The sequence below is a fragment of the Eupeodes corollae genome, chromosome 2 (assembly GCF_945859685.1).
Source record: "Eupeodes corollae chromosome 2, idEupCoro1.1, whole genome shotgun sequence".
NCBI classification, from domain to species: domain Eukaryota; kingdom Metazoa; phylum Arthropoda; class Insecta; order Diptera; family Syrphidae; genus Eupeodes; species Eupeodes corollae.
Window position 1 is genome coordinate 149,225,162 of NC_079148.1, and position 26,814 is coordinate 149,251,975.

The 26,814-nt window shown below is 35.5% G+C and overlaps 1 protein-coding gene across 6 annotated transcripts in view; it reads left to right on the forward strand.

Moving 5' to 3' along the window:
• Positions 1–26,814, forward strand: part of LOC129947229 (protein alan shepard) — a 638,535-nt gene that overhangs the window by 17,082 nt on the left and 594,639 nt on the right. The window contains exon 1 of one of the 6 annotated variants that reach the window (XM_056057720.1): positions 17,605–17,897. The exons of the other annotated variants lie outside the window; for them this stretch is intronic. The gene's annotated coding sequence lies outside the window, so the exon portion shown is untranslated. Of the gene's footprint in view, positions 1–17,604; positions 17,898–26,814 lie in introns of those variants that run through there. 6 annotated transcript variants of the gene reach the window in all.

The following is a 26,814-nucleotide window of genomic DNA, read 5'->3' on the forward strand; positions in this document are numbered from 1 at the left end:
TTTGGCGAGTTCATCGGCTTTACAATTACCTGAGATGTCTCTGTGGCCCGGCACCCAACAGACGATCGACAATCGAGGGCCGTTTGAGATTTGGTTGAGACACCATCAAGAGATTTAATAGCAGCCGTACTGTCAGAGAAGATGCGGATACTAGAAGTTGATATCACGTTTTCTCTTAGCCAGGAGAGAACCTCTTTGATCGCTAAAATTTCCGCTTAAAAGACGCTACAATGATTAGGGAGGCGGAATGAGATGCTTAGATTAAGCTTTTCTGAGTACACACCACTACCAACTCCCTCATTTGTCTTGGATCCATCTGTATAAAAATGAATACTTTTGTTATTCAGGAGTTTTTTGTCTTCCCATTCATCTCTGGATGGAAAGGATACTTGGAAGTTTTTTTTTCCAAATTGGATTTTTGGAATAGTGTAGTCTATGTACTTTGTTATAGAACCAAAGAGGTTCAAAATCATGGAGTGCCCCACATTTCTGTTGGTCCATTGAGATGAGTCGAGTCTTATAGCTGTACTCGTTGCCACTTGTTTGGTGAAGATGTCGAAGAGTGTCCGATGGAGGAAAGTGTCTAACGCTGCTGAGGGTGTGGTTCTCAATGCCCCGCTTATGCAGAAACATGCAGTGCGTTGGACTCTGCTGTGTTTGTCGTAGTATGTGACTTTCTCCAGTGCAGTCCACCATACTTCAACCCCGTACATAAGTATTGACCGGATGACCGATATGTACAGGCAATAAGTTATGCGAGGTTGAAAACCTCATTTGCTTCCTATGGCTTTCTTGCAAAAGAAAAGAGCTACTGTAGCTTTTTTAACTCTTTCCTTAATGTTAGGTTTCCAACTTAATTTTTTGTCAAGATATTTGGCTTCATTGCTAAAAATTAGTGGTACACCTTTTATTGAAAGAGGTATAATTACTGGGGTCTTGTATTTCCGTGTAAAAAGGACGACGTCTGTTTTTTGAGGATTAATGATGAGTCCGTAGTGATCAGCCCATCTAGTGATGGCGATAGCATAGCCCTCTCCAGGGATATTAATAGTTGGTTAAACACTATGTTCCACAGGAGAGGGAACAGAACGTCACCTTGCGAAGTGATTCTACCAACAGACCTCTTCGTACAAAAATCCCCCATCTTAGAGTTGATGATACTACTTTTTAGCATTAAATGAATCAACTCACAGATTGAGTATTCGACGTTTATAGTCGTATAGCAAAAGTGATATCGGATGTGTCAACGTTGTTGAAAGCGCCCTCAATATCCAGGAAGGCCACCAAAGTATATTCCATTTGTTCTAGGGAGTATTCGATAGTTCTTACCAGAGTGTGCAAGGCTGTTTCTACCGATTTTCCTTTGCAGTAAGCATGCTGAAACATCGATAGTCTCTTGCCACAGCCACTGATAGGTCTTAGATCTTTAGGGTTGACATGCGAGCATTTGCCCGCCTTGGGAATAAAAACTACCTTTACATCTCTCCGTCGCTGAGGTATATAGATCAGATCTAGACAACTTCTGAAGATCATCTCAATGATTGGCAAAGTTATGTCAATGGTAAGTTGTAGCTCAGCTGGTACAATTTGATCTGGACCTGGAGATTTATAAGGTTCGAAATTATTCAGAACCTATGTCAATTTTTCTTTTGTAACAAGACCTTGAGGAGAAGTTAATACACGGCTCAGGACGGTTTATTGTATTAACGGATTTGGAGCTATCGGGGAAGTGGGTGTCTAGTAGCAGGTTTAGCGTTTCTTCGCAAGAGTTAGTCCATACACCATCTGAGTTTTTAAGACAACTGGGCATGGTTGGATTTGTCGAGAGAATTTTCCTTATCCTTGATTCTTCTATTGAGCTACAGAAGGATCATAATGAGGATCTTTTGGTTATTCTCAATTCTTGTTTATACCTTTTGAGGGGTTCCTTATAGGAGTCTCAATCTTGGGGATGTATAGTCTTCTTTGCACGACTAAAAAGCCTTCTAAAACCTTTTCTGAGTATTTCTAGTTCAGCAGCCCACCGATATGGTTTCTTCTTTCCTCGCACTGGTGCTACAATATTCTCTATCAAGCTCGGTCGCTAGCTAGATGCGTCTAGTTGCGCACTCTAAGTTGGGTAAGCTCACTTTCAAATTGTGGGCGCCATGCCACCTGATCCGCAAACTTCCTTTGCTGTTCGTTTTTTTAAGTTTGTACTCGAAAATTTTCTGGTTTTCGTTGGACTTTTGTCCTTCTGGCTATGTCTACGTCGCTGTACAGCTCTTTGTTTCATCTTCTCCTCCACTATGTATACAATTGAAGAAATTTTCTCTTGAAACGACTCAAGGTCTTTACATCCGCTTTTGTTTCAGTCTATGCTTCTGAAACGTATGTGAATAATAAGGTCTGATATAGCTACACTTTAGTTGCTCGAGAAATTTCTTTACTACTCAATTATTTTCTTAGACCAAAGAAATAGCGGTTAGCATAGGTTATTCTTCATTGGATCTCAGCACTGGTATTACTTTCTGCATCCATAGCAGAGCATAGGTAAATAGTTGAGGTTTTGACCGAGATGTCCTTTCCAGTTGACAGCACGTACTTTGTCTTGCCCTCATTAACCGCTATACCGCGAGTTCTTCTGATTTTGTTTTGTTGAGCTCTAAACTATTCGTTCAACGACAATGTTAAAGAAATCACATGAGACGGCACGGCGTATCAACTTGTCTAGAGCCTTTTTTAACAACGAATGGTTTGCTTTAGTTGTTTCCAACCATTATAAGTCATCCTGCACAATCGAATGAGGTCGTCCCTGTAGATGCTGTCATATGCGGCCTTGAAATCGATGAAAAGATGGTGGGTGTGAATTAAATATTTGATCGACTGTGGACTTTCCTGGTCTAAAAAAAACACTGATAAGGACCTATCAGGTTGTTGACGATGGGCCTTAGACATTCACACATTACGGCAGAGAAGATTTTGTAGGCGATGTTACGTTAGGTTGGAATGGCTGTCCAGATGTCATTGACGCACGTAGACCTCAAGGGTCCATTGTGATACCACTAATGAGGTTACTCATGGGAGAGTAATGAACTTAAACAAACCATTTCGTACTATTAATAAAGACAGAGAGACGTTTTGTGTCAATCGTTGCCAGTTCACTGGTATTATCGAAGAAGGGATTACCGAGAAAGTTATTCCTTCTTATACGGATATTGCAACGTCGTCAGCATAGGCAATCACCTTGAAACCCTTTGCTTCCAATGATGTAAGTAGGTCGTTTACTACCCTGTTACAGAAAAGAGGCGAGAGGACCTCACCTTGGGGAGTGCCTCGATTCACCGATCTGGTGGTAGTAAAACTTCTCATGTTAGAAATTATTGTCCTGCTTTTGAGCATGAGACCTATAAGATCTATTAGTGATTTCTCTAATTTCAGCTTATCCATTGCTACGCCTGGTAACTGACGTTGTTGAAAGCTTCAATATCTAGGAACGCTACCAAGTTATATTCCTTGTGTTCGAGGGAATGTTCAATAATACCACCAGCGATTGAAGTGATGATTCTACTGATTTTCCCTTAAAGTAAGCATGTTGAGCTGTGGAAATGAGACATGGTTTTAAGTTATGTCTGATGTAAATTTCAATCAATCTTTCCAAGGTTTTAAGAAAAAAGGATGATAGGTTGATTGGTCGTAGATCTTTAGGGTTAACGTGTGAGGGTTTTCCTGCTTTAGGAATGAAGACTACTTTTGCCATTCTCCAGGCTTTGGAAATATATAGGCGATGTTAAGCAGACTGATTCCTATATGATTGGTGCAGTTAAGAGGGTCTCCTTTTTTCAGGATCGGGCAAACATCCGCTTCAGCGGTTATATTGGACTTTAGCTTAGATATGGAAATCTTTACTTCGTCTAAGTTGAGAGGACGGGATTGTTGGCTTTCGTCGTCTATGTTGAATACGTCATCCTGCCTGACAGGGTTCGTCATCGCCATTATATAGTCTGCAGACGAGGTCCTTCGATATCCTCAGCATTGACTTCGGTTCTACTATTATGTTTCCAATTTCGTCTTTGCAGCCTTCTTCGGTTAGGAGGTTATTGTAGTTGTGATTTTCGTGTCACCTGCTAACAGAACTTTTAAACCTCTGAACATCTTCGACCACCCGCTTCTCATGCTCTCCCCATTTCCTTCTGAGGAGTAGCTGCTCCTGTCTCCTCTTCTGCTGTTGAAGCTTATGAGCAGCTTTCGTCCTTCTATACAGCATCACTTTAAATGCAGTTGGTTGCCGATATTCTCATCAAACCAGGTCTTTCTTGTTGGTGGCTGTTTGAAACCCAGCACTTCAGAGGCGGCTTCTCTAATTGTTATATCTTGGCGATGTTGCTACTAGTTCTCGATACATTGAGATTTCGTGACTCAATCGGAGAAGTATTTGGCGATCTATGGCGATCTCTTGCGATTGAAGCTCTCCTGGCATGTCCCTCTGCATCTTTGGGTCTGAAAAGCAGAAGTGCTATAAGGGCTACAAGGAGCTTAGTGTCCAAATCGATTCTTAAAATCCTTTCTTATGAAAACACCTTTCAGAAGCTAACATCGGGCTGGACAAATTTCTAGGTAGAAACGCCTTGTTGAGACTAGTTGATATTCGAACTGGATTTTTACGACTCTTTCAATCCAATAAGGGCAGGGGTAAAATTTTAAGCCCAATTACCAATGGATTGTCCTTATGATTCACACATAAATGAGTACCTGGGTTTTTCCATGGAAAAAAGTCAAAAAGGTGTGAGGAACGAACATAAATGAGTACCGGAGGTTTTTGATGGAAAAAAGTCAAAAAGGAGTGAGGAACGAAATTAAATGCGTCACCTTAATCCATTTTGCGCTCTTGAATCATGCCAATCAACACCCAAGAAGAATACATTCTCCGCACAAGGAAAGGAATATATCAGCATGGACATTAATTGGAAGGAGCGACAAAAAAAACAACGACGATGACGATGACTCTGCTTCTGCCTCTGATAAATTTCGCGTTAAGTGTGCACACAAAAGGGCTGCTTCCGCTTGAAGGAAGTAACCTATTCCTCTTCGTCGAGCACAAGTTCACAGTATATTGCGCTAGCGACTACGCACGGTGCGTTAGTGGTACGGAGATAGAGTCCATCTGTTGATTTAATTTGTGGGAAACTCTCATCATTACAAAAGAACGAATATGTGCTTGTCATTGGAAATCATTAAAATTACAACAAAAAAACATGAAAATTACAACAAATTGAAAGAATTGGAAAAATATATTGAAAATTGAATCACAGAATCGTCGTCGCGTGTCCCGTGTGAATCCTTGTTTTGTTTTTACACGTACATATTTTGTGTGGACTGTGCGTGTCCTTGTAGTATCCTTGTGTAATGTACAGATTCTTATTAAGTGGACTGAAGAGTTTTTCTCTCGTCGTCGTAGGTCGATTGGTTTATTTTGTATCCAAAAGCAATTAATTTAATTAAAATTAAATAAAATTAAAGTTATTGCAATTGGAACGGTCCAAAATACTATTTTATTCCAAAATATAAATTGAATGTGTTGTGCTGAGTTAGTATAGTTATAGGTATAGTTTCGTTTACTATAACTATAAAAGTTTCGACTACAATTAGGAGATATTATTACTCTGGTCACGTTGCTATAAAGTTGCACATTAAAATGACACAACTGCCACGTTTGCATCTGCTGACTGGATTCTCGGTTCTGGCTTCTGTTGCTGGTTGCTATTGCTATTGCTACTGGTGTTGAAGCTTGTGCTGTCGCTGGTCCTAGTGCTCTGGATTCTGTTTTGTTGTTGTTGTTGGAAAACATAAGGACTAAAGTGTGCACCGATGTGGAAACGAAGCGCCCATTGGTCAATAATTTTAAACAATTTTTTTTTCTTATTTTAATTTAACTTTTTTTGAGTTCTTTTTTCGGAACAAAAACAGAAACGTGATGTAACTGAATTTTGTTTTGTTGTTGTTGTTATTGTTATTATTTTCCATACACTGCACTGGTTCAGTTTACAAAATTCAAAATTTAATGTGCAATAGATTGAGAATACTGGAATACAATTTGAATACGAAATAAACTGAAAATGGAGACCAGGAAAAGGTGCGAAAGAAAGGAAGTCAAGGATTTTTGAGTGCAATTTATGTATGTATAGGATTGGTTCTTTTCTGTTGATTTACATATTTTAATTAACCTTTTTTTTCAAAGAAGTCATGAAGTCGTTTTTGCTCATTATATTGAAAAGACAAAAAGGAATTAACATTAACAAGATTTCTATAAATTTATAGGTTTACCTGTAAAGATTTTCAAAATCATAGATAAATGGAAAATCCAAATTTTAGTTTTTTTTTCTACCCAATGGAAATCTTCAAGGATACTTGATTTAGAATTGGTACCGAGTAGAATGGGAATCTTAACGCACTTAAGGCAATGGGTTAATCAGAATCAATCTATGAAAGATCGACAAATGATTTTTCTTCTTTGTATTTCATATTAGGGGAAACTTATAGTTGTAATATTTGCCCATTTAGGTTTGGGGCCATTAGCTCATGAGGCTTTGGTTCTTCTTAGTCTCCGAACATTGTATCGTGCATTTGAGACGGTCTCCACTTCGGAGTTTTTATGACTTTTCAATCGCTGAATGTCGGATACAACGTGTTTTTTAACAGCTTTTGTAACCATTTACATTTGAAGGCCACGATATAGATCGCTACTTCTTTTTTACCGATGGGAATTTATTCCACGGAAAACTTTGTTTTGGAGTTAAACATTTGCTTTTTTTGGTTGTACATCCCCATTACTGGATATCATTATGTCCACACGAGTTTTAGTTCTTGCTTATATAACATTAGTTTGTTCTGGAAAAATAGGTTAGAGTTCTTTCCTATAAACTACTACTGTTCTTCAAGTTTAGCACTTCCATTTTTAATTTGGTCTTATATTATAATCTTTGCATCTAAAGTCATTCCTTGGTATTTCTGTATTTCTGTACCGTTTATAGAAAATGGAACATCACTTATTTTTTTTTTGTAAAATTTATATACGCGTCCATTTTGTTTCATTTAGTTTGATATAACATTTTCGCGTCCAAGCACTAAATTTATTGACGGCATTTTCCAGTTCTAGTGTAGCCTTTGCAACGGATCTATCTAGTACGAAATATTGCTGTATCATCAACAAAGGTGGCCATTATAGCGTTGATATTCAGTGGAATATCCCTTGCCTATAAAAGATAAAATGTTGGCCCTAGGATACTTCCTTGTGGTACACCGACTTCAATTTTTTTTAAATTTTTGTCGTACAATAGGTAGGTAGGTAGAAATGGCGATCTCAAGGCAACCTAGCCTGAGATCCAATTAGCGCTGTAGTGCGCCGTTTTGATACCAAAAACTCGTTTGACCTGTGATAGAAAAGGAAAGATTTATAGAGAAGCTTTATAGCGATTATGTTAGAGCCATTTTGTCGCATTGAGAAAAAAGATTAGGTCTCTAATCTTTGTCTCAGATAGCTCATCAAGTTCTTGAAAAAATGCTTTCCAAAGTATTTCATTCTAGTGTTTGCCAAAGCAGGACATTTGCAGAGGAAATTGGATTATCGTTTCACTTTCTCTTTGGTCACTACAGCTACGGCAAAAGGTGTTGCAAGTAATACCCAACTTTTCTGCATGAACTCCTATAGGCCAATATCCGGTACAAACGGCAACAATCCTGGCTATGTCTTGCCTTGGCCTGCATAGAAGATCGTTTGTACGGGTTTTATTATAGGTGGGCCATATATTCCTAGATAAAATGCAGTTGGGTAAATTGCTCCACGTTCTGTTTGATTGAGTTTGGTAGATAGAAAAGATTTAACCCTTCATAGCACCAAGAGGAATGTTAACCATTTCCGCAAGTGAGCTGTGAAGGGCCGATCCTTGCCTGGCTAGCTCGTCAGCCCCTTCATTTCCCACGACACAATAATGGCCCGGAACTCAGATCAAGGTGACACCGATGTTAATATTCGCAGGCTCATCGCGACATTGCTGGACCAATTAAGATGAGGATATGGCCGAGTTAATGGCTTTGACAGCTGCCTGACTGCCTGTAAAGATAGCATAGCCGCATTTCGGTTTTGGTTTGGGTTTTGTTTAAGTATCTTACATGCCTCCCTTATTGCCAGCAGTTCAGCCTGAAAAACGCTAGCAAAGTCAGGAAGTCTAAATTATTTAGCTACATTTAGGGACTCAGAAAAGATCCCAGAACCAACTCCGCACTCCATCTTTGAGCCGTCACTAAAGACGGTTGTGTCGAAACCTATCGACATCCTCCCAATCTTCTCTGGATGAGAAAATAACCTTAAAACCCTTACTAAGGCTCAAAGTAGGAGTGCAGTGGTCAGATAATATCTGAGGGAATCAATTTCGTTGTCTTGCTGTGAACATAAGGTTTTGACAACCAGCTGTTTGATTCCTTCAGCCTAAAAGCGCTGCAGGAAACTATGTATTTAATAAAAAGGTCGATTGGTAGAAGATCCAAAATAGCGTTTAAGGCATCCGTTGGGCAAGTACGCATGGCCCCTGTGGTGCCCACGCAAGCTGTTCTCTGAACCTTCTTTAGCTTATTAATATTATAGGCTTTGCTAAGTGCAGGCCACCACACAATCGACCCATATGTTATGATTGGACGTATTACGGCTATGTACGTCCATAAAATCATTTTCGACTGAAGTCCCCACTTTTTGCCGAAAGTTTTGCTGCAGGCTTAGAAGGCAAAACAGGCCTTCTTAACCCGTACTTCAGTATTTAGTTTCCAGTTTAGTTTAGGGTCGAGTATAACTCCCAAATATTTTGCACTGGAAGACAATGATATGATTTGACCGTTGAGTCGCGGTAGCGTGAGGGGCGGTACTTTAGTTTTGGTGTTTAGTCCACAACTCGTGGCGCAGTTGCTAATTTTCTTCAAAGCTGATTCCGCTATTTCACTAATCACTTTCCTGACACCAATAGCAATTCCACATAGGCTACCGCCTTCACTCCAGATCTCTCTAATTTAACGAGAATTGTATCCATGGCCAGAAGCCATAGAAGAGGCAAAAGGAAACCACCCTGGGGTGTTCCCCTTCTCAAGTGTTTTGTTGCGATTGTATTGCCTAGAGTGGCTCGAATCTTCCTACCACTGAGCATGGAAATAATCCATTCTCGAATGAAGTCTTCTACACCGAACTTAACGAGCGATTCTTTTATGGATTCTGTAAGGACGTTGTTAAAAGCACCTTCTATGTCTAGGAAGGTGGCAAGAGTAAATTCTTTATAATGGATTGTTTGTTCTACGGTACGCACTACCTCATAGAGGGCAGTTTACGTAGATTTGCCCTTTAGATAAGCATGCTGAGAGCTTTCGAGAGGTCGTCCAACTAGGATTTCTCTAATATGGAAATCAAGAATGCGCTCCAAAGTTTTAAGCACAAAATATGTTAAGCTTATTGGTCTGAAATCCTTCGTGGATTCGTGACCTCGCCTACAATACTCGTCGTACAATACTTTAAAGAGACTATTCGTTACATATGAATTTAGTATTTTGTAGTACTGCATGTCCCAATTGCAAAAGTCATTCTAATTGTAGATTATCAATTTTTCAGATTGCGGCTATCCTTTATAAAATGTTCTTCATGATACTTAACATTTTCGAATTTCGCTTTTGCATCGTTTACTTGCTGAAAATTTAGCTGGAAATTCCAACAAAATAATTCTTTTAAAAATATTACCCCTTGATATTAATAATCAAGTACTTTTTACAATGCGATTGCTATTTTCCTAGATATAAGTCGATAAAATGTTTATTAGCATTGAATATCCATAAAATGACGAAAAAACTTCGCGAACGTACGGACGTACCAACGTACGTAGACACGCATGCACTGCATATACATCTTTCTAAATATCTTTTATTTAGACTCTAGCGACTTTGAAACGTCGAGAAACGTCAACATTTTCAATTCGACAAATCGGACCATACAATTTTATGACTAACATATGTCTCCAAAAATACCTATCCTACTGTTTTCATTTAATTATTTCAATTCATTAGATTATAACCTGAAAAAATACTTTTATAAACAAACATGCTCATTTGACAATATTAAAAAGAAGACGATTTTTAGTGTTCCATTCGCTAACAAATATTAACTCTTCTTGCAAAAGTAGGCAGTTAGATGTAGAGTAAGATGTGCATATACGAGTATAAGGAGAGACAATTTTGTTATAATCGAAACCAAATCATTTCTAAATAAAATGAATAAGTTTGGGCCTAAATGACTGCCTTGAGGAACACCAGAACTCGCAATAAATAAACTCACAAATTTATTCCCAAATATCACACTATTTTTTCTATTTCCTAAGTATAATGGAATCTACTTTAAGGAAGTTTCTTTAAAGCCTTGACGTTGTTCACGTTTCTCAAAAACATCGTCATCAATAAGAAATTAGTAACTGTAGAACGTTTATTGACAAAACCATTCTGGGTATCAGAACTCATTGAATTACAATGAAAGAAAAGCGCCCTATATGTGACTGACTTAGAATTTAAACTATAACTTTGCAAGGTATTAGTAGTAGAGCAAGAATTCTTTTTGAAAAATTAGGTCTAATAGTGCCAAGTGCTTCGTCTGTTTAGCCCCTTCAGAATAAGCCATTTGTTGGATTGGGTCCAAACTTGGAAGTAATAATATTCCCCATACAATTTTTTGGCAAAAATCAAAATTTCGAATTTTCTCAAAAACGGTCCGATAGATTTTTATGAAATGTCCTAAATTTATTTTTAAACCTAAGCTTTTTTCAATATAAAAACTTTTTTTTTGTATTGCTCCAGAAAAGTTAATTTTCTCACGTACATGATCAGAAATGTCTATTTTTTGTGATTTTTAAAAATTGATATTTTAAAAACAGAACGACATTTTTAACGAAATGTGTTTTTAAATCGATGAGTACTTAAAAACTGTATACGAAAAGTATTTCTAAAAATTTGCAAATTTTTATAAATACAAATTTATTTAGAAAAAAACTGTGCAGTCCTTAAATAAATAGATATTGGGGAGTGTTTCGGAAAGTTTTATTTTATTTGGTTATAAAAACGACATTTCGAAGGTGGCCACCGTTTTCATCAATGCACTGGATAGTCGGAATTTGAAATTGTTTTCCATTTTTTCCAGCATATTTGTGCTTATGTCGGCGATAGCAGCACAAATATTATTTTTAAGATGACGAAGGGTCTTTGGACGATCAGTGTATACCAACGATTTAAGGTAGCCCCACGGGAAAAAATCAACTGGGGCTAAATCTGGCGATCGTGATGGCCACTGAAGATCACATCTAAGAGAGATGAACCGATCGGGGAAGTGTTCACGCAAAATATTCATTGAGCTTGCCGTGTAGGCTGTGGCGCAATCCGGTTGAAACCACACTTCCCTACATACATTTCTTCAAGTTTGGACAGAAAAAATCCACAATCATCCACAAGAAAACAAGGGCGTCCTGAGGCAGGTTTTCGAGGAAGGCTTCACATGCATTTTTTCGGGCAACATAATCGCGTGGATTAAGTTGTTGCACCACTACCAATTTGTTTGGGTAAAAATTAAGTTATTTATAAAGCATTCGTCTTACTGTGCTAGAAATCTCTAAAGGTGGCCACAGACGGCGAACATGCTCGCGCAACATGCTCGCGCAACATGCTCGTGCTTGCGCTAAATTCGTCGTCTGTGGGGTTTTTCGCGAGCGGCTCGCTGTTGCCGAAAAATTTCTATTTCATCGTGTTCGCCGGTTTCAATGTTCATCTCTGTGGCGATGTTTGCGAGCAAAACTTCATTTTTATTCAGATTTTCGTAGAGTTCACATCGCGGAAAAAAAACAATGGTGATAGTAAGCCGTGATTTCATTGATGAATTCATCCAAATTTTGCGCGGTAAAGATGCGATTTGGAATTGTGTGTGTGACAGTTATAAGAATAAAATTGAAAAAAAAAATCTTGGAACAATTTATTAAAAAGATATAAAGAAAAAGACCAAAGTGCGACAATTGACAACGTGAAAAAAAATATAAATCTTTGCGTGCATCATACAGGCGAGAACTTGCTTGATTTGTTTTCCTTTCGCAAAGGTAAATCATCATAAGGGCAACGACTTGCGCTTTTTTATCACACATGATGTTTCCTCCTCGGAGATTCAAAACGAAATGAATGTTCACGAACAATGTTCGCCGTCTGTGGAGGAATGCTGGCGAGCATGTTCGTCGTCTGTGGCCACCTTAAAGCAGCCGAATGTTTGTGTGCAGATCTGCTAGGGAATTTCAAAATCGCAGCTCTTACCCTTTCGATGTTTTCTGACGTTCAGACGGTTCTAAAAGGTCAATAATGTTTCCTCTGTACACTATTGGTATCCCTGAAAGTGCCCTCCCACAAATAAATCGATTTCCGATCAGGCACACGACTTGCAGGTGCGATATTGAAATGGTTTCTGAAAGCAAGCCGAATTGCGATGATCGAACGGCTGAAAGAAAAGTAGGCCTCCACGGCGAACGCGCACTCTTACTTTGTACACTGCATTGCTGACACTGAACTAGTCATAACGAAAACCTTAGATAACGTGCTTTCAAACAAGCCATAATACATCGCTCTACTATTAATAGCCGCTCAGTTGCGAGAGTTTCAGATATGGAAGTAACCACGCCCCACCCTGTAGCTGAAATATTTTCTAAAAATTTTATATCTTGAAGGTTTGTTCACAATTGGTCACTAAGATCTTGAGATTTAAGATCTTATTACTTTTTTCTTTGTTACCTCCTAAAAAAAATGTCAATACTAATCTAAACAAAAACTAAAGGTCTTATTCCATCCTAGAAGTTACGAAAACCGACATTTTAAATGGGAACGTAGGACCTGAGAAATGAAGTTCTAAAATAATATTATAGTCGTGAAAAACCTCTCAGTATTCTGGTTTTAGAATTTAGGTGTTAAGTGTATTGCTTCAGGCGTGTTTTTTTGCAAAACTTATTCGTTGTAAGTGTGATGGTTAGTGCTTTGGGCTGTCATGCCAGAGGTCTTGGGTTCGATCCCTGCCCATGCCATCTAAAGTTTTTTCACGGGTACTGCCTCTTGCGAGGAAATGACAAATTCTCCAAGAGTAATTCTTGTCATGAAGAAGTGCTTTCTCAAATTAGGCTTTCGTTCGGATTAGGCTTAAAACTGTAGGTCCCCTCCATCCCTGACAACAGTACTCGCACACAGGAATGATTGAGAGTTGTAAGTCACTAGGCCCTAGTTCTCAACGGACTGTTGTGTCACCCAATTTATTTATTAATTAATTTGCTTATTTATTTATTTATAAATGTATTTATTCGTTGAAAAGAACGATTTTAAATGCATTACAAATACAACATAAAAGGTAAATAAGGATGCTTCCTTTTGGGTGCGGATTTCTATTATTCATTCAATTCTCGAAATTCAATTTTGTTACTTTTGTTCTAAGAAGTTGATTCGCTTTATAACTGAATTGTATCTCAATGGATGTGTTCATAAAAAAGTTAAAATTGTAATTTTCCATTGGACAAACAAATTGAACATTTTTATCTTGTTCGGTAAGTTTTTATTTCTTAGATCACAGAGAACTCCAATCCCAATACTGGATTTTTTAAGTTGAGACTTATAAATCTTTGGAAGTAAATAGGAGTATTTTTTTAAGATATATTTCTTACTTTTCACTCAGAAGTACTTACTTCTATTATTATTTAACATAAAATCAAAAAAATCATAGGGTGAATATGATAAAACCATTAGGAAATAGTAGTTCGACATGGACCTCGAAAAATAGAGACTTCTTCGCAAAATCGCTGCACAAAACCTTATTGCAAGCAGTCTATTAGTTACTTCGGGTGGCTCTGAACCTGAGCATTAATCAACATGCTTCTCCAGCCAACTAGGTACCTATCTAGCTGTCTTGATTTTCGCACGCTAAGTTATTGAGGTCTTCACCCATCTACGTGCGCCACCTGAGTCGCAGTCTTGAGTCTTCCTCTACTTCCGGGCTGGAGCGTTGATGTCCATTCGTTCTATATGACCCAGCCATCTAAGTCGTTGGACTTTCATTCTATTAACCAGGTCAGTGTCGCTGTACAGCCCATACAGTTCGTCGTTGTAGCTTCTCCTCCATTCTACATCTACGAATCACGAGGAATTTTAAGACGCTCTCATCTTTCTTTAACAGGGTCCAGTCCTCAGCGCCATAAATGAGAACCGGGATGATGAGTGTCTTATAGATGATGATTTTAGATGCTCGAGAGGGGACTTTACTAATCAACTGCCCTCTAAGTCTAAAAGAGCAGCGATTTGCAAGAATTATTCTTCGTTTAATTTCAGCTCTGGTATCGGTGTTTGAATTTATAGCGGTGCCTAGGAAGACAAAGTCGTCAACTACCTTAAAGTTTAGTTGTCCATGGTGACGTTTTGTCCAAGACGTCGTTATTCAATGTCCTTTTTTGATGACAGCATATACTTGGTCTTGTCCTCATTGACCACTAAACCCATCTTCTTCGCTTCCGTCGGAATGCTCTAAAAAAGCTCCACCGACATCACCCTTTTATCTTCCAATTATGTTAAAATCATCTCGGTATACGAGTCATTAGATGGACCTTTGGAAGATTGTGCCTCCAGTGTTGACGGTTGACTTTGCACAATTCTTTCCAGAATGATGTTGAAGAAATCGCATCACAGTGCATCGCTTTGTCTGAAACCTTGTTTGACATCAAATGCATCGTGAGATCTTTTCCGACCTCGTTTGTCATTCTTTGAGAGAGGATCATTTTAAAAGACCATCTTTTTCAACTGAAACTATGATATCACCATAAGCTAAAATTGATGATTGATTTATTGATTTGTGATCAGAAAATCTCTTCTTTTTTTTCTAACAATTTGTTGAAATTATGAATCTCTTGATTAATGGGGTTTATCAAACAACTGAATCAGAATTTGCCCAAATTCAGATATTCGTACTTGCAAAGCGTGACGATGTACAGGATCATATATTGAATTTAGAATCCATATAATCTAGCAGTCAATTATGTGGATAAAAATACCGTTTTTGTGATCTCGATTTATTTTGTAATATTTCTGAAATAAATAAATCCTCAAAAAACTCATTTTTCGGTTTCCATTTGGCACAACAAATTTAAGAAGAAAATGTCTAATTTTTATTTAATTAATATGTACCTTAAAAGTAGCTTGAAGTTCAAAATCCTTCGGTTATTCACAAATCCATTTGTATTCGAAATTATTTATTGATACTTGGTTTATATGTGGTTTTAAAATTCTCATAGCTCTGGCATCACTTTGAATTGCCATTTTCTTACACTTAAAGAGAAGAGAAATTCCTATTTAACATTTTCTTTCTCTTCAAACTAAAATGTTGCCATTTTCTTTACATACCATACACCTGCTGCTCTTTTTTGCATCATTCTACGCGCATGTCTCTATTTTATATATTCACCATACTCTCCTGAATTGTTGTTTTTTTTATAAATTAAAATCAGCCGACAATCAAAACATCTGGTATTTGTTTAAAGTTAGATACAAAACTTCAACAAAACTAACAACACTACAGAGTAGGTTTATACATAGATACAAGTAAATAAGTCTACAATTCAAAAGGTTATAATGTTTTCTTCCTCTCTGCCGGATTAGCTGTTCCTCAGCTCGTAAACTCGTAAAACAAGAAAAATTGTTGAAAGTCGGAAAATATAGACATTCGCATTTTCTTTTTGTAGGTTTTCTCTTAAGTAGAATCAAGTAGAAAAGAAAAATAACAAGAAAATCGTGGCACAAAGCTAAAAGAAAGACCTCCCATACTATCTATATTTATTAAGACCTTGAGAGCGCGCAGAAATTTCAATTTCCACCAACAAACTGTGAGAGTAAAATAGAAGCAACAGAAAACTCCACCACGAGTTAAACTCTATATACCAAACAGCTTCAACATCATCATCAGCAGCAGCAGCAACCAAGAGCCAACATCAACCAACAGCTCCATCGGAATCATCAGGAGCACCCAAACAGATTGAATCTTGCTGTTAACAGGGAGTGGCATAAAAGCACCATAACGTGAAGACATCTAACACGGTGATGACACTCTAGAGTCTCGCTTCTTCTCTATTAAAACAAAAATTATAATATATTTAATAATAAAAAAAAAACACCCAAGACCATTTGTTAAACAACGAAATTTAATTTTAAACAAAATAATAATCTAATAAAAACCGGAAGCGTTTTTTTAGAGAAGCGAGAAGTCTCTATCCGATTCCTAATTCTTCGAAAACAGTGTGTTAACAGTTAAATCTCAAAAACAAATACGTTTCCGTTTATCACCAGCGAAATATTCTTGTCCGTGGTCGGAGATTTAAATTAATTATTCTTCAATATATTTGTTTAATTTATACAAAATTAAAATTCCGAAAAAAAAATAAAAAAAATACTCCTTGTGCTGTAGAAAAATAAAATTAGCCTGCTTCTTGCTTTTGAAATACAAAATAATCTTAATGGTGCTTAGTATAAAATTTTCAAAATAAATAATTAAAAATACAAAAATATAGATAAAATATAAATTTTCTTATTTGCTTGATTTTTATGGTGTTTATAAACGAATAATTGTTCGAAAGAGAAATACAAAAAAAAATAGGTAATAACAATTTTTAAAACGTCGTGCTTTTTTCTCCATAAAATAATATAAACAAATAAAATAAACAATTCAAACTATAAAAGCTGATGTTTACGTGCTTCTAAATAATATAAAAAAATTAAGAAAGAAATAACAAAATTGTTTATAAACTTTTCTGGGTCAAACAAAAACTTAATTGGACACATAATTGAATTGAACTAAATTGAATGTGAATTACACCGGCAGTGATTTGGAAAATTCTACAAACAAAATATTAAAATTGTCCTTAAACTATCGTTCCTTCAGTAAATAAAATTATTCATAATAAAATACTGTCAAATAACCTAAAACTATCTTCGAATCCTTCTTTAAACATAAAATTAGTCCTTTCTCTTACTAAATGCTTTAAAATCTCTTCGTCATTCATTGCCCTCCCCAAAAAATTTCAAAAATTTATTAAAATAAGTGAATCCTGTAAAAAAGTGTTTTCGAAATTTATACTCTAAACAAAAATTTGTATTGTTAAAAATCTAAAGTGGTAGAAATTCGTCCTCTTGACCTTAACATTGAATTGAGTCCTTGTTGAATTCCTTAAACTGTCAACATTTAAACGTAAATCCTTTACTCTGAAAGCCTTCAGTGTCCCCCTAAAAAAAAAAAACGAATACAGAGAAGTATCTTATTGTCCTTAAACTAAAATTTTAACTAAAATTCTAAAAAAATTGGAAACAAAAATTTTCAGCTGATAAATTAGTCAACCCTCCAATATCTAACAACTTTCTCAAAGTAAAAAATCATATAAAATAAAAGTCTCCATTAAACATTAAAGTAAAACTTTAAACTAAATTAAAATAAAAGTAAAAACTAGTAAAAATTAATAGTTGCTAAAAATAAATTAGCTAATAAATCAAATCCAGATCTTGTAGCTTTCGTAGAACCGTCATACGAAATAATTACCACGTCTTTAAACAAAAGTTGAAAAGCAAAACTATCTTCAAAACCTCATTTGGATAAAAAACTTACAAAAATAACTCACAACCGGTACTTAAAGAAAATCTATATAAAACAAAATCCAATAAAAAAAAGCTCCCTTAAACATTTTCCTAAACCAGTTTATCGGAATACCTTTAAAACGGAATCTTTAAACTTCAACGGCTACAGCCTGATTGCAACACAGAATACAACTCCCTGTGTTTATTGCATTGTGCCTGTTTTGGTAATAAAAACAAAATTTAATAATTTACACTTAAAATTTTATTTTATTATTATTTTCTTAGTAAATTGAAAAGTATCTATAAGATACATACTTAAACTTTTGGTATTTAAATATAGAATTACATGACGATGAATCGTCTTTTTTTTTTTTGTTGATGTGACCTTTTGCCTTTTCTCTTTTTGAGTGAATGTTTATTATTCTTTAGATTTTATGTATTTTATTTATATATAGAAGTGTACATAGATACACAATCAAATAGATCTTTTTTGTGCAAAATAAAGAAAAGCCTTTAGGGGATTTTTGGTTATTATTATTTCAAAGAAGTATAAGTATCTATGGAGGTATCTTCTAAATTTGACTTCAATTAGACGGGTAATTTTAATTTACTCGTATTTGATATTTTGTCTTGGAGGAGATTTTCTTTAGAATTTATAATTAAATATTTTTTTTTTAATTGTATTTGAGATATATTTTAATTTGAAATATTTCGCAAAATGAGAGTTTTTCAATAAAACAATAAATTTAAATTTGTGACATTTATTTTTGGATCTACCGGTGAAATGTCAATATATGAACTTTAGCCTTTAATTCATTCAACAGGGAGTGAGAACCACCCTTTTTCTACAAAAATAAATATAAGCTTAAAATTCTGTGACATTAAGTCTATTTCTCTGTTCTGAACTTTAAGTTCGAAGTTATGTTATTTTTTTTTATGAACTTGAAAGACGGAACATTGCAGACATTTAAAGGAAAGATATATGCATAATTTTTTAATTGAATGAATCTCTCTCTTACACCAAAAAATATTTTAAAAAAGTTTTACGTACGTGTTCTTGAGGGGTTTTGTTTAATTTCTGAAACCAAGTTTTAAAGAAACTCAATATTATGAGCCTATCTTTTAGTTTTACAACAATGATTAACTTTTAAAATAAAATGTTTGATTTAAAATATTTTCAATGATCTCTTTAATTGAATTGTTAAAAAAATCTAACAATTTCTTTCAATAATAAAAATCTAGTTTTTCTATAAGAAAATAGTTTTAAAGAAAGTCAATAAAATGGCTGTTAGAATAAGTTCAGAGAGTATAATAGATACAATACACAAATATAATGTGCTATCAATTTATTCCAATCTTATTTGCACCAAAGTAAAAAGAAGATATGTTCAATTCAATGAAATAAAAAAAAGTGCGTATGCGTCATAGTGTAGCCTTCTTAATTTTCAGACGTTTTATGAGACAATATTTAAAGACAGTTCATTCTTTATTTTTTAACATTAATGTGATGCAAATTAAAATTAATAAAATCTGAAATGTTGAAGAAATTTTTACTATTTTTTTTGAAATAATTTAAACTTATGAGTTTTAAAACTTTTTAATTTAGTACTTCATCCGAATTACGCTTTTACAAGCGACCTTTGAGAATTTTCAATATTAGCCGTGTTTTGTTGGAAAATCTATCAATAGTATAGTAGGATTTTACACGAATAACAGAAAAAAATATTCGCAGTATGAATACTACGGATAAAAGTTAAAGTAGAATCTTACTACGGATGGGTTTTTGACATTTATACGAGTCTCGAATGGATCTTTTGTGATTTCAAAAAAAAAGTGGTACCATTGGTATTGCATTTGTATCTCAATGGTCGTGTTCGTTGAGTAGTTGTGCATTTGGAATCATGTGTTTTTCATTGGGGAAAAATCAATCTGTTACTGTTGATATTATTTATATTATTAAAATGGACTAACTGGGCTTATTTTACAGGAGAAAACAATAGAAAAGATAATTAAGGTATCCTATGTTTCCACCAAAGGTTTATTTCAGTTAAGATTTAATAAATCTTTTTGTTGTTTCCATGAGGTAGTGCGTACTGAAGAACAAACAATCCATTATAAAGGATTTACTCTTGCCACCTTCCTAGACATAAAAGGTGCTTTTAACAACGTCCTTACCGAATCCATAGAGGAATCGCTCGTTAAGTTCGGTGTTGAAGACTTAATTCGAGAATGGATTATTTCCATGCTCAGTGGTAGGAAGATTCGAGCCACTCTAGGCAATACAATCGCAACAAAACACGTGAGTAGGGGAACTCCCTAGGGTGGTGTCCTTTCGCCTCTTCTATAGCTCCTGGTCATGGATACAATTCTCGTTAAATTAGAGAGATGTGGAGTGAAGGCGGTAGCCTATGCGGAATTGCTATTGGTGTCAGGTAAGTACACCTCTGTGATTAGTGAAATCACAGAGTCAGCTTTGAAGAAAGTTACCAACTGGGCCACGAGTTGTGGACTAGGAGTTAACCAAACTAAAACTGAAGTGTTTCTCTTTAACACTAAAACTAAAGTACCGCCCTTCACGCTACCTCGACTCATCGGTCAAATCCTATCATTGTCTTCCAGTGCAAAATATTTGGGAGTTATAGTCGACCCTAAACTAAACTGGAAACTAAATATTGAAGTACGGGTTAAGAAGGTATGTGTTGCCTTCTACGCCTGCAGCAAAACTTTCGGCAATAAGTGGGGACTTCAGTCGAAGATGATTTTATGGACGTACACAGCCGTAGTACGTCCAATCTTAACATATGGTTCGATTGTATGGTTGCCTTCTCTTAGCAGAGCCTATAATATTGATAAGCTAAAGAAGGTTCAGAGAACAGCTTGCGTGGGCACCACAGGGGCCATGCGTACTTGCCCAACGGACGCCTTAAACGCTATTTTGGATCTTCTACCAATCGACCTTTTTATTAAATACATAGTTTCCTGCAGCGCTTTTAGGCTGAAGGAATCAAACAGCTGGTTGTCAAAACCTTATGTTTACAGCAAGACAACGAAATTGATTCCCTGAGATATTATCTCGGTAGACACTGACTACTGCACTCCTACTTTGAGCCTTAGTAAGGGTTTTAAGGTTATTTTCCCATCGAGAGAAGATTGTTAGGATGACATCGTGTCGATATGTTTCGACACAACCATCTTTACTGACGGCTCAAAGATGAAGTGCGGAGTTGGTTCTGGGATCTTTGCTAGCGTTTTTCAGGCTGAACTGCTGGCAATAAAGGAGGCATGTAAGATACTTAAACAAAACCCAAACCAAAACCGAAATGTGGCTATCTTTACAGTCAGGCAGCTGTCAAAGCCATTAACTCGGCCACATCCTCATCTTAATTGGTCCAGCAATGTCGCGATGGGCTTGAGAGCCTGAATATTAACCTCGGTGTCACCCTACTGATCTGGGTTGCGGGCCTTAGTGGTATCGTGGGAAATGAACTGGCTGACGAGCTAGCCAGGCAAGGATCGGCCCTTCATAGCTCACTTGCGGAAATGGTTAACATTCCTCTTGGTGCTATGAAGGGTAAAATCTTTTCTATCTACCAAACTGAATCAAACCGAAGGTGGAGCAATTTACCCAACTGCATTATATCTAGGAAGATATGGCCCACCTATAATAAAACCCGTACAAACGATCTTCTATGCAGGCCAAGGCAAGACATAGCCAGGATTGTTCCGGTTTGTACCGGACATTGGCCTATAGGAGTTCATGCAGAGAAGTTGGGTATCTCTTACAACACCTTTTGCCGTAGTTGGAGTGACCAAAGAGCAAGTGAAACGATAATCACTTTAATCTGCAAATGTATTGCTTTGGCAAACACTAGAATGAAATACTTTGGAAAAGCATTCTTTGAAGAACTTGATGAGCTATCAGAGACAAAGATTAGAGACCTAAAATTTTTTCTCAATGCGACAAAATGGCTCTAACATAATCGCTATGAAGCTTCTCTAAAAATGTTTCCCTTTCTATCACAGGTCAAACGAGTTTTTGGTATCAAAACGGCGCGGCGCACTACAGCGCTAATTGGATCTCAGGCTAGGTTGCCTTGAGATCGCCATTTCTGCCTACCTTGGTGTTTCCATCGTACAAGAAGATTAAAAATGACTAAGTTTGTAAGTTTGACAGCACTTTCCAAAATGCAAATGGTATTTCGAGGTTTTTTATGAAGTGCAAGTGAGATAGTTTGGTTCCTGTTAAACAATGAAGAACTGAATATTTAATTTGATTAAAACAAAACGATATATATGCTTTATCTGTAAAACCAACTTCTCCACACAGGTTTTCCTTCACAAATTTTGGCGGCACTCCGATCCCCGATCGGAATCGAGTGGGACAAAGCGCATTCCAACTCCAAGTTCGCTTCAACACCTCATGTTAATGTAGCAGTCTACGAAGAAGCAATTGTTGAATGAACTTTTTTTATAGGATCTCAATTTCCAGATTTTATCTTACCATTTCTTCTTGAAAATTGACAATTTTAATAGTTCTAGTTAGTTTTTTCTTGCTGAAGTTAATTTTAACTTTTGATTTTCACAAAACTTTCATCTTATTGTTTTTTTATTATTATTATTTTGACAGCTATTTTTCAGTTGTATCAATATATAAATACAAAAATCTGGCTAATGCCGATGGGTTTCCTTGAGAATTTTCTACTATACTATTCATAGAATTCCAAAAAACACGATTATTGTTGAAACGATGTAAACATTTTTTTACGAAAAATGCGTCAATCGAATCTGGTTTGTCGTTAATGGACAAGAACCTTAACATCTGGTACCTATTGTAATGCTTCTGGGCGCTCTTGACTCCAATTGCGGCAGTTTTGTTTCTTCACGAATCCATTCAACAAAAAATGAACTTCGTTGAATTTTTTGACAAAACTGGACCTTTGGCCAACTTCTCAAGAATCCTTTCGCCAAAAATTCGCTGTTTCTGTAGGTCGTTCGGCTTCAATTCTTACACCAGCTGTATCTTAAAAGCCGTCACACCTCAATTCTATAGCAACATTTTCCACTCGATAAGTAACAGAGACCAAATAATTCAAGGTCATCACCAAAACTGTTCAATACAGCTGCGATATGTTCCTCAGTTTCCACCCTACGTAAGCGTGTTTATAGCTTAATTTTTATGAATGTAAGTTTGGTGTAAAATTGAGTCAAAATAGTCTATCATGCCACTTGACCTAAGAATTGTAATAACATTTGGGAGGATTCAATATTTTTCAAATGATGTCTACAATTTGATAGACTCTAAATAAAGTAAGCTTAAAAGAGCAATGGACAATTATTTCCTTCAACGGTATTGACCCAGAAAATTTAAATTCCAAGCAAACAAAAATAACCCCGAAAATGTTAGGGAGGCAGAATGAGAGCTTCTTTTGAAAATAAGTGGAGTCGAACCATTGAACTTTTTGTTAAAGTTGATAAATAAATAGTTTCTTAAATAATTAATAACCAATTCCTTTAATATCTATGTGACTACTTTTTGTTCTAACGTGTCATTTAGGATATCGAAATAAACAACAATTTTAACTATCAAAAACATCTATTATCATGAGGAGGCCAACAATTTTCCATACTGCTCGAAACACTCCCTTTTATTGCAGATATTTGTATACTTTTTTCATTGATATTTAATACAAAATGAAATTAACACATGTTCCAAGTTTCATAAACTTAACTTTATTTTAAAGGTTTTCGATATTCTTTGACCGGCTGTAATCAAAAGAAAATGTCAGTACTCCACGAAAAAAGGACTTGGATACTCTAGTTAGGATTAACTGCTGCGTCTATCCCAATCATAAAGTTTCATGAAATAGGAGTCTAAACGTTCATCATTCGTAACTTATGCTAAGTTTTTTGCTCAATTTCTTTGCCTTAAAAAAGAAGTTTAGAGGCTTCAATATGAATTCCGAGAAGCGATTTTTTCACATACATCACTCATTTCGCAGCGTTTTAATGTTCACTTCAAAATTCATGATGTTACTCTTTCTGAACGTGGTAGTTTACTTCTTCCAATTTCACAACTTGGGTTTTTTAAACGATTGCTTTTAGTAGAATATTTATCGATTCAATGTGCTAATCGAGTGTTTAAAATTAAGTAAAAGTCTTAACCTGACCTAAAATCAAATGTCTATTAAACACATTCATCCTATTTCTGCAACTAGAATTTAGTACTTATGTATATATGTACAATTTAATAGGAAATTAAATTTTCTACAAAAAGGTTCTGATCACCAAATCACTAAGTTATATTTTTCGAAATATTAGTCGTTTATTAGCCTTTATTTCGACTCTAGGAACCTTGAAACGTCGAAAAATTTCAAAATTTTCAATTCGACAAATAACTTCCGGCTTGAGTTCTGTTAGTTGAAAATAAACTTTTTTAAGTAAGGGTAGTTACCTTGACATCAGAATTTAGGTAACTTAAAATAAAATGGCAGCTGTCAAATGATGTTAATTTAGAGTATTACAGGCCATACTAAAGAACAAAGTCTTATTACAGTTGAACAATATTTCGAAAATAGTAAATATTAGTTGACCACACTTCGATGAAGGGTCTTACAATTAGGTCTTATTTAACAATGTGGTGATAACAGTGAATAAGACTTCGTCGTAATTTTTTCCTTTGACTAAATTTAGAAACGCTAATACTTTTCACTGTGACTTGTAGGTTAGAAGTTGGCCTATTGTCATGAGAGCCAATATATATGCCTGAAACTAATTCTTGGTTTTAAAAATACCGTGGTTTGCTTTCGAAAATATTCATGGTCCTAATTTTCGCAGACCGATAGATTTTACTCTTCATAGTTATAAGGTCTTTTCTTTACTTTCTTAAATTTTCAGTACCTATAAAACCGTTAAAATGTTTCCCATGGCTCCACCGGGCTTAGCGTTTAAAAACGTAAATACATACATATATTTATGGCTCGGCAACATCAATCATACTTTATTTTAATAGGTTATGTGGGTTGAGGGCAAGGTTTTTAGTTTGAAACCCCGCTATTTGGGCAGATATCACTTTTGAAGCAGTTACCTTTGACATTTGGCAGATAAATATTGTCCAAATACTAAAAATGGAAGCACAAAAACTTCAACAATTTTTTAAATCCACTAAAAAGTTGTGAACATTTTAATGTCACAGTTGGTAAATTAAGGCACTTTTGGGTCAGTGGTGCGAAACATTTTGACCTTCTAGCTTAAGTAATTCGTAAGTAAACGTCAAAACAGAAAGACAATAAACAAACAAAGTTAGTTTCTGAATGTCACTGCTACTGCTGCAGTTTAAAGTTTACAATTTGATTAAAAAATGGATGTAAATTTCAAGACTAATATTTCGTAAAATATCAGTCTAAGTGGTTTGATGGTATGAACTTCTTGTTAGAAAATTCAATTTCCTATAAAATTGTATCATACTATTTTTTCTTTAAATTATGTCATTTGCGAGATATTGGCCGCAACGCAATAATTGTATTAAAAATTGGGTTAAGTAGGTTGTACTACATTTTTATTTAGTACTAGGAATAAACAGCACTGCAAACTTTTGTAGATCGTTAAATTCTGAGCAAACCCCAATACTCGTAATTCCGATGAGGTACAGAAATTAAACGTAAAAGGACCAAAGTGTATGTGGAAAGTTTTTTTCATAAAATCCTAAAATCCTTTGGGCAAGTACTAAATATTTACATTAAGGGCTCATGTTTTCATTGGTCCCTTAAAAATCAATTCTAACTCTTTAAATCCTAAGTACTTCGGTTCCTGTTTTAACCACATAAGAACTTCAATATCTCAAGGACTTTCAATTAATTTTTGAGATAAGTACATACTTGAGAATTTAAACAGGAAAAAAATTGATTGACGTACTTCAGAAATTTTAAATATAAAATTGAAATACAAGTACAAGTTCTGGTATTGGTATTGTAAATTTGTTAGTACAAGTACAGGAAATATCACTAGTACTGAAATAATTTAAATTCCGGGAAATTGTCCTAGTACTTGTACTTGATCATGCACAGCTGTAATCTTCTTGAATACAAGTAACTTCCCCGTAGGTAAATTCACTACATCTATAGAATAGATTGTTTTTCTGAATGATTGCAGTATTTACCGAATTCCGCACAATATATCAAAACTCAAAAAGTAATTAAAAACGCAGGAAACATAACATTAGCATAGTTTCATACTTACTCCTTTTTTTTTGAAACAACCATCTGTCTTTCAAAAAAGAACGAAATACACAAAAAAAAACAATAATTAAGAACCCCTGAAATAACATTTCAACTCTATTCCGCAATAATTATTTTTAAGTTTCCCCCAAAATACCTTCCAAAAGTCTCCAATAAAGAAAAAAAAACAACATCACAACAGAAATCTCCAAAAAATAGGCAGTCACATTGCAAGTAATTAATTTTAATTTCCGCCTTACAAGGATAACAATTAGAAAATCAAAAATGAAAAAAAAGGAAGAAATTAAAATGAAAATACTCAAAAATTTTTGTCGTAGTCGTCGTCGTAGTCGGTAGTCATCGTTGTTGTTCTTCCTTCTTCTGCTCTCTAATTACTTCTTAGACATCTTTCCAAAGAAGTGCGAAAAAAACGTGTTCATTCCTCATGGCCCAACTTTGGATTCTTCCGTAGCATAATCTACCAAAAGAACGAACGAAAGAACGGACGGAAAAAGTTGGTACCATCATCAACCCAACCTGCCAAGGTTCCATGTCTCCCATATCCCAACAACAAACTAACCCAACCCAACCACCAAACCAACCGACCGAACGTTTTAGCCATCACAGTCAAGAAAAAGCAAGCAAATGAAATTATTATGGTAGTAATTCTGAGATCCTAGAAAAGCAAGTTCCACAATAATGGCATAAATACTTACTCTGCTCTTTACAGAAACGTAACAACAAATTTTGTAGCAGTACCAGCAACATTTTTCCTTAGAAGTCACAGTTTAAAATAGCAACAGAAATAAAAAAAAAATAAAAATATATCTTCTACTTGTATCTCTCGAATTCGTAGAGAATTTTAACCGTTATATAACGTTATTATTACGTTTTGTGTTTTTGTATCACCTTATAGCATACATACCGT